This window comes from Amblyraja radiata, chromosome 9 (genome assembly GCF_010909765.2).
Source record: "Amblyraja radiata isolate CabotCenter1 chromosome 9, sAmbRad1.1.pri, whole genome shotgun sequence".
NCBI lineage: Eukaryota > Metazoa > Chordata > Chondrichthyes > Rajiformes > Rajidae > Amblyraja > Amblyraja radiata.
Genome location: NC_045964.1, coordinates 73,983,860 through 73,993,067, shown reverse-complemented (window position 1 = coordinate 73,993,067; position 9,208 = coordinate 73,983,860). Strand labels below are relative to the sequence as shown.

General features: G+C 43.0%; 1 protein-coding gene across 2 annotated transcripts in view; it reads left to right on the top strand.

Annotated features, from left to right (window-relative positions):
- Nucleotides 1–1,939: 1,939 nt before the first annotated feature.
- Nucleotides 1,940–9,208, top strand: part of golga5 (golgin A5) — a 39,787-nt gene continuing 32,518 nt past the window's right edge. Inside the window, exon 1 of one of the 2 annotated variants that reach the window (XM_033027750.1) lies at nucleotides 1,940–2,056. The gene's annotated coding sequence lies outside the window, so the exon portion shown is untranslated. Of the gene's footprint in view, nucleotides 2,069–9,208 lie in introns of both variants that reach the window. The other variant, XM_033027751.1, reaches the window with a different exon arrangement.

The window sequence follows — 9,208 nt, the reverse complement described above, 5'->3', positions numbered from 1 at the left end:
GGTCATCCAAGTAAGATTATTTTATATTTGTTTCAGAATGGTTCAATCTACGATAACTGAAAATTTCATTCAGTTCTCTTAATTTTTAAGAAGGTTATGGGCTTTTGACTGTCCACGATCACAGCTTTTTTGTTATGTCCATAGAAAATCAATAGGGAACAAGATGCTAATTTCCGAGTATGAAAATGGCCATAACTTTTTAAATACTTGAGATATGAAAGTGAATTAAGTGTCAAATTAAACTTCTTTTTATGCTTTATCTGATGGGATAAATTACAGACTTGATTTTTTAAATCTCAAGTCTGTAATTTATCCCATCAGATAAAGCATAAAAATAAGTTTAATTTGACACCTAATTCACTTTCATATCTCAAGTATTTAAAAAGTTATGGCCATTTTCATACTCGGAAATGAGCATCTTGTTCCCTATTGATTTTCTATGGACATAACAAAAAAGCTGTGATCTTGAACAGTCAAAAGCCCATAACTTTCTTAAAAATTAAGAAAACTGAATGAAATTTTCAGTTATCATAGATTGAAGCATTCTGAAACAAATATAAAATAATCTTACTTGGATGACCTGAAATTAAAGCATATAATTAGTTAGTTACCTAATTGTAGCTAATTTCAGACTTCAATTACTAGATCTAAACATCTATCCATTTCTTAATAAATGATTAACATTTTTAAATAGCCTAAATGTCCAAATAATATTCACAAATAATTCACAATAAAACATGATTTTTAAATCTCATTTACATTAATTTATAGGCCAAATGGAAGGAATTTAGTGTTCAATTGCTGTAAATAAATGCCCATTTAAATCAGCTTTCTAGTGGGTCCCTGTGGAACGCGCTGGTTTAGAACGTTCACATTGCGGTAGATTTGTGCCCCCAAATGCCCAGAAAAATACTGCGCGATATAATGGGGCCAAATTGAGCTACTCGCAATAGTAAACTTTGTATAAAGGGATCTTTAGAAGCCCTTTTTAATGTAAATATATACAGCCTAACTTCAGCTATTTGCTTTATGAGACCCTGCGGTTGCTGGCGGTCACGGGTTTAAAGATTGATTTTTAAACTACTATAACTATTTTACGAGGCCTTTAAAACTAATAATAGCTTTTGCGACGGGGTCTTCCAGCGATTTTTCGTTAATAATTAACTAGGCTGAACATCTTCGATTTGAACAGCCTAGAGAAAATCGCGTTTTAAACCCGCCCCCTCTAAACGGCGCCAAAATCGTGCACACCCGCAGCGACAGATTTTCAAAGACGCTTCAGGTAGGCTTTGCAACATACCTACTAGTGTATGGAGTCGACGTAGACTCGGTGGGCCGAAGGGCCTGGTTCCGCGCTGTATCTCTAAACTCAACTCAAAAGAGCATCTCGATGCAGTGGAGGACCAACAACTAAAGCGCAGAGCTGGAGACTCGCCTCAACTCGCCGCGCCTCGTCTCACAGCGGCGACCAAAGACCTTTGGCCACGACTGCCCCAGCGCCGTTGCCATTGACGACGGCCCCAGCGCCGTGGCCCTCCCCTTCCCCCGTGTACGCTCCTACGTCATGACGCTCCTACGTCATGACGCTCCTACGTCATGACGCTCCTACGTCATGACGCTCCTACGTCATGACGCTCCTACGTCATGACGCTGCTACGTCATGACGCTGCTACGTCATGACGCTGCTACGTCATGACGCTCCTACGTCATGACGCTCCTACGTCATGACGCCCCCAGCGCCGTCGTCCTCCTCCGCAAAGATCCTCTGCTATAAGATCTTTGGTCCTCCGTAGACGTCATGACGCACGCCGCCAGCGCCAGCGCCTACGTCCTCTACGACGTGACGCACGCCGTCAGCGTCGTCACCAAAGATCTTATAGCGGATCGTCACGCCCAAAGATCTTTGGTCACGCCCGTTTCCATTTTTTCTATCAGGCAACCGGTGCGGACGCCTCGTTGCTGGGGTCCTGTTCCACGTCTGCAGCTGCTCCGCCATCGCCGTGGCTCCTGGCCTGGGCCCAGCGACCCAGCGGCCCGCTCACCCCGTGTAAACCCCGTGTAAACCCCGGTAAGTGTGAGCGCAGGGCGGAGGGACAGGTGGTGGCGGCGGCGGGGAGATGTTGGAGGGGGAGTCGCATTGCCTTGACCACCCGCCCCCCCCCCCCCCCGGGCTCATCCTCGGGCCTAAGGTGCAGTAAGTCCAACATTTTGTGTGTGTCTTCGATGTAAACCAGCTTCTGCAGTTCCTCCCTACACCTACACCTAAGGTGCTGAAGCTGCACCGGGTGCGACAGGGCCGGTTGTCAGCGGCGATCAGCCTCATTGCTGCGTCGTTTGTATGCAGCAGAGATTGGGTGAATTAACCCGTTTGGCTCCAGGCAAATGACAGATTGTAATAACCCCAATTCTGCAGGTTGTCGGGGTTGTCACACACGAGAAGATAGACGCAAAATGCTGGAGTAACTCAGCGGGGCAGGCAGCATGTCTGGAGAGAAGGAATGGGTGACAGAAAACTAGAGATTTTCATTCGGGATGGCTTATTTACAATGCGGAAATGCATAATGTAAATAAACCACCTGGAATGTGAAATGTGGCAGGATGTACGGCGACTATGTAAACGTCTCATGCGCCTTGAGAAGATTAAAGGTGAGCTCAAGACAACTATTCAAAGATGTTCTGAGTCTCTGAGAAGATGCATCGTCTGCACCAGTTTGAGGGAATTGCTGATCTATGATTGTTTAAAATGGAGAATCAACATTTGAGATAACATTGATTATCGCAAGCCTCTTCCAGCAGAACACACGACCAGTGAAATGGCAGAAGCACCTTATGGGCCTGTCCCACTCAGGCGATTTTTCCAGCCGACTACTGGCGGCAGTCAAGTTGCCCGCAGTCGCCTGAAAAACAGGCAACTGGAATGGTGACTGTCAGAATGGAACACACACACACACACACACACACACACAGCGATGAACAGGGCTGTTGGCATTGTAAAAAGACGGCTAAAGCACAGTGTACAGTAAGTCCTTTAAAAGAGGGGGGTGGGGAGAGAAGGAGTGGAGACAACTTAAGAAGCCAGAGATACATGGCTGTGAAGCTCGGCAGACATTTAACGTTATCGGTCGGTTATCCTTGTTTCTGAAAACTACTGCTTACCTTTTTTTCCCCAATGAGCCAATGAAATTCACCGGTCAGCACCGGCTACAATCTACGAGAACCTCCGAGCACCTTCCATCTCCTGGCAACCCATTAGGACCTCCTGGCGACCCACCTATGGCACGAGAATTGTCGCTACTCTTCATGGCGGCTTAATTCTAGTCACAGCTAATTTATCAACACGTTGAAAAATTCATGGCGACCATAATGAGGCCGCGACTAGTTCCCAGACTGCGGGAACTCCTCACGACCATGAAGGCGAATCCCCGGCAACCACCCGCGATCATGTGCCGACCATGTAGCGACTGCATAGTCTCCTGCAGTCGCCTAAGTGGGACAGGCCCATTATGCTGCATCAGTGGCAGAGTCTGCATATCATGCTAGCCATCTCAGAATTGCAGTGGATGCAAATCATTCTCAACCCCAATTAGTTTTTAAGAAGGAACTGCAGATGCTGGAAAATCGAAGGCAGAAACCATTGCCTATTTCCTTCGCTCCATTGATGCTGCTGCACCCGCTGAGTTTCTCCAGCACTTTTGTCTACCCTCAACCTTAATGATCTGCCTGAGAAGCTGTACTAAATCCTGTGTCATTAACCAGTCAGTGTGTGACGAGCATTCAATCCAGTATGGTACCAACGAGCCTTAGTAAACCAAGTCAGTGAGGATTTGAGGAGAGGAAATTCTGCAAGTTATAGTTGGTACAATGAACGAAGGTTTAGTTTGAAGCACAGGCCTGCAACATTGGTACAGGAGTTCTGATTTAGATCTGTATCGTTTCTTCACCAGTGGTTGGTCAAAATCCTAGATCTTAAAGTGCGATCAGTACAGTTCATACATTTGTAAGTTATAGGAGCTGAATTATGCCATTCGACCCATCAAGTCCACACCGCCATTCAAGCATGTCTGATCTATATTTTCTTCTTAGCCTCATTTTCCTGCCTTCTCCATATAACCCCTAACACTCTTACTAATCAAGAATCTGTCGATCTCCACCTTAAAATATCCATTGACGGCTTCCACAGCTGCCAGTGGCAATGAATTCCACAGATTTACCACCCTCTGACTAAAGAAATTCCTCCTCATCTTTCTTTCTAAAGGTATGTCTTTTTATTCTGAGGCTATGGCCTCTGGTCCTAGACATTCCCATTAGTGAAAACATCCACTCCACATTCACTCTATCCAAGTCTTTTACTATTCAGTAATTTCAAAAATGTCCCCCTCATCCTTCTAAACTCCAGTGAGTACAGGCACAGTGCCTTCATATGCTCATCATATGTCAACCCCACTCACACTGCCACCCAGCTGGTATTTGTTTGGCCCCGGAGAATGCTGCGGAGCAGAGATACTTGGGAGTGTAAATATATAGTTCCTTCAAAGTGGCAACACAGTTAGATAGGTTGAGGAAGAAAGCATTTAACACTCTTGCCTTCATCGGTCAAGGTCTTGGTACAGGAGTTGGGACATTGTGTTTGAGCTGTATGACATTGTCAAAGCCACATTTAGCATTCTGTGTATAGTTCTGGTTGCCCTGTAGATAGAATGCCATCAAACTAGAAAAAGTCCAAAGATGGGGACTGGGGGGCTTAAATTATGAGGAGAGCCTGGAAAGGCTTGAACTTTTTTCCCTGTAACATTGGAAGCTGAGGGGTACATAAAATCGCAAGAGGCATAGTGGAGAAGTTAAATAATAAAAATCTAATATTAGAAGACATAGACCTATGGTGAGAGAGATAAGATTTAAAAGGGGCAACTTTTTCCACACAGGGTAGTGGTATAAGATAATAATTTAATATTGTCAAGCAAAGTGCTTTTACCTACAGATAGTTATACTTATATTAGTGAGGCCTGGCACACCACATCATGGCTGGACCACTGTATTAGTACAGCTGATGCACATGCCTCATTGGGGTGTATGAACATTCTGTACGGGGCAGCAATGACTGATCATATACCTGTTGCTATGACAATAAATGTTGAACACATACCTGTGGTATCCAGAGATAGAAATAGCTTTAATACAGAAAAACTGGACTGGTCAACGCTTACAAAGACATCCTAGCCTATTATGCCCATACAGATAAATCCTTAAGCAATATTCATTTACCTAAAGATGCAATAATATGTAGCAATGTTAATTGTAAAGATATGAAGCATAGGAGAGATATCTGCTCCATGTATAATGATATAGTAAGCGCTTTATCTGTAGGCAGTAAGCCCTACTGCAAGCATAAAAATAAGACACATAACATCATAGAAACATAGAAACATAGAAAGTAGGTGCGAGAGTAGACCACCAGGTCCGTCGAGCCCGCACCGCCATTCGCTCATGGCTGAACACTAAACAGACACCCTTACCCACAAACAGTAGACACAAGACACAGAACACAAGACACTACTCTCCCCTTTATACCGCTATCACCCCTCTCCACCCCAAGAACCGCGTGATCTCCTGGGGGAGGCAAAAAAACGGATAAAAACCCAGGTCCAATTCGGGAAAAAAATCCGGGAAATTCCTCTCCGACCCCAATCCAGGCGATCGACACTTGTCCAGGAGATCACTCAGGTCTTACTATACTAACCATACCTAGGTCCATATCCCTGCCCTCTCCCCGTAGCCCCTTATCCCCTTGGCAGCTAAAAAACCATCTATTTTAGACTTAAATATATTTAACGTTTCTGCTTCCACTGCTCCCTGGGGCAGTGAATTCCATAAATTAACCACCCTCTGGGTGAAGAAGTTCTTCCTCATCTCAGTTTTAAAAGAGCCCCCCCTTATTCTGCAACTATGTCCCCTAGTTCTAGTTTCCCCGATCATTGGGAACATCCTCGGTGCATCCACCCGATCAAGGCCCCTCACGATCTTATATGTTTCAATGAGATCGCCTCTCATTCTTCTAAACTCCAAAGAGTAGAGTTCCAGCCTACTTAACCTTTCCTCATATGTCAATCCCCTCATTGCAGGAATTAATCTTGTAAACCTTCGCTGCACTGCCTCCAGGGCTAGTACATCCTTTCTTAAGTATGGACCCCAGAACTGTACACAGTATTCCAAATGTGGTCTCACCAATACTGTGTACAGCTGCAGCAAGACCTCCGTGTTTTTATACTCAATCCCCCTAGCAATAAAGGCCAAAACTCCATTGGCCTTCCTGATTGCTTGCTGCACCTGCATACTAACTTTTAGTGATTCATGTACTATTACCCCTAGATCCCTTTGCGTTGCATTACAACGCAGTTCCTCCTCATTTAGAAAATAACTTGCCCTATCATTTTTTTTCCCAAAGTGAATGACTTCACATTTATTAGTATTAAATTTCATCTGCCAAGTTGTTGCCCACTCACCTAGCTTATCTATATCCTTTTGCAGACTCTTCCTATCCTCCTCATCCCCTACTTTTCCTCCCATTTTTGTATCGTCCGCAAATTTTGATATATTACACTTGGTTCCCTCCTCCAAATCATTTATATAAATTGTGAACAACTGGGGTCCCAGCACCGACCCTTGCGGAACCCCGCTAGTTACCGGTTGCCATCCCGAGTATGAACCATTTATCCCCACTCTCTGCTTCCTATTTGTTAGCCAATCCTCTACCCTGGCTGGAATAAGTATGTAGCTGCGTATCATACTGAAGCCCGTGAAGCCACCAAATCATGGGCTATGGCAGGTAGACCCAGACAGGGGCCTGTGTTTGAGCACAAGAAGCTCACTAATGCAAGGTATAAGTATGCTGTTCGCATCATCTGTAAAAATGAGCAAGCTGTGAGGGCTGATTCCATGCTATGAAGCTGCTAAGTAACAATGCTACAGATTTTTGGAAGGAAGTGAGAGCACTTAACAGTTGCAAAACATCTCTACCATGCACTGTAGATGGAATCTCCGGAACAGCTAATATCGCGGAGTTATGGTGACAACATTATAGCACTTTATTCAACTGTGTCCAAGGTGACTTGTATAGGGTGCACAATATTGAGAGTAATGACTCGATGGCGATTATGTCACATGAGGTGTATCATGCCATGAACAAGCTGTCCAACAACAAAGCAAGTGGCTTGGATCATATTTCTGCTGAACATCTTAAGTATGCGAGTATGAGGATAGCTCCTCTCCTTGCTATTTGTTTTACTGACTTTATGATTCATGGCTTGTTACCAGACTCAATGTTGTCTGTCCTGTTAGTGCCGGTCATTAAGGACAAAGCTGGTAAAGTAGGCAGCCTAAATAATTACAGGCCCATAACGTTAGCCAGCATATTGTCAAAGGTTTTAGAAAGAGTTCTGCTGGATAGAATGAATGAGTTTGTTAACTCCACAGATAACCAGTATGGTTTTAAAGCTAAACATGGCACTGACTTATGCATATATACCCTAAAGCAGATTGTAAACAAATATTGAGGCAAAAACTCTTCAATCCTTATGTGTTTTATTGATGCTTCCAAAGCCTTTGACCGTGTTAATCACAGAAAGCTGTTTGGTAAAATGAGTCAAAGAGGGGTGCCTGAAAACATTGTTAGAATTCTGGCCTACTGGTATGCCCACCAGACTATGCAAATAAAATGGGGCAATAGATGTCTCAGCCCCATTTGGGGTTAGCAATGGTGTTAGACAAGGGGGAATTTTGTCCCCAGTCCTTTTTAATCTATATATTGATGATCTGTCTAAACAATTGAAAGCCTGTAACACTGGGTGCGTGATTGGTAATATTTTAGTGAACCATATTATGTATGCAGATGATCTTGTGGTCTTTAGTCCATCTAGCGCTGGTGTCCAGCAGCTCCTTACTATATGTTCTGTGTATGGTGTGGAACATGATATTAAATATAATGCTAGTAAGAGTGCTGTTATGATCTGTAGAACCAAAGAGGATAAATGTCTAAAATTTCCTGATTTTAAATTGTCTGACAATAATCTTAGTGTCTGTAATAAGGTAAAATATCTAGGGCATATTATTACAGAACAAATGACAGATGATGAGGATATTTATAGGCAACGATGCATGCTGTATGTACAGGCGAATATTCTCTTGCGTAAATTTGGTGCGTGTGCAGATGTGGTGAAGATGTCGCTATTTAGAGCATACTGCACACCATTCTACACTGCGCACCTGTGGTCGAACTATGGAAAGACAAGTATGCAGAGACTAAAGGTGGCATATAACGATGCCATGAGAACACTGCTAAGGAAACCTAGATGGTGTAGTGCCAGTAATATGTTTGTGGCTGCAGGAGTCAGTACTTTAGAAGCTATCCTAAGAAATCACATGTATAAATTCATTTGCAGGATAAATGACTCTAAAAATGTAATTATTGTGGCCTTGTCAAACATAAGGGTTAGCACTACACGCTACGAATCCCAGTTGTGGAGACACTGGTATCGTTGTCTCATTGTAAGACATTGATTCTTTTAATCTGGATTTTTAACATGTATTGTGTTTTTAAAAAAATATATAATTTATGATGCTTTTATAAGTGATATACTAAGATTTTATTTGTATTTATGATATTTTTTTAATATGCAATGCATTTTTTAATGTAATGTTGCCCCTTGTCTGGACCTCGAGTCCGTAATAAAGTGTATTATTATTATTATAAGTTGTCAGTGGAAGTTGTAGCGATAAGTACAATTCCGACATGTTAAAGGCATTTGGACAGATATACGTGGATAGGAAATGTTTGGAGGGATATGGGTTGGGTCAGGCGCGGACAAATAGGAACTAGCTCGCTTAGGCAACTTGGTCTGCATGGATGACATGGGAGGAAGGGCCTGTTTCTGTGCATATTTCTATGACCCCTCTATCTGTATTATAACTACATTTCACCCTTGACTGATGTTAACATTTGATTTTATTGCAACAACATCTTTCTAGATGACTTTGTTTTATTTAATTGTTTGTTGGCCATTGTATAAAATGCAAAGTTAGATGTTGGTCTGTGGGTTAATGATGTTATCCCTTAGTCTAAAATGTTGGTTTTAGAAGAGGATTTTAGTTGACACTTGGAGGTTATACTATTATAGTCGAAACCATTCTGCAAGTTATATTAAATTAAGGTCTG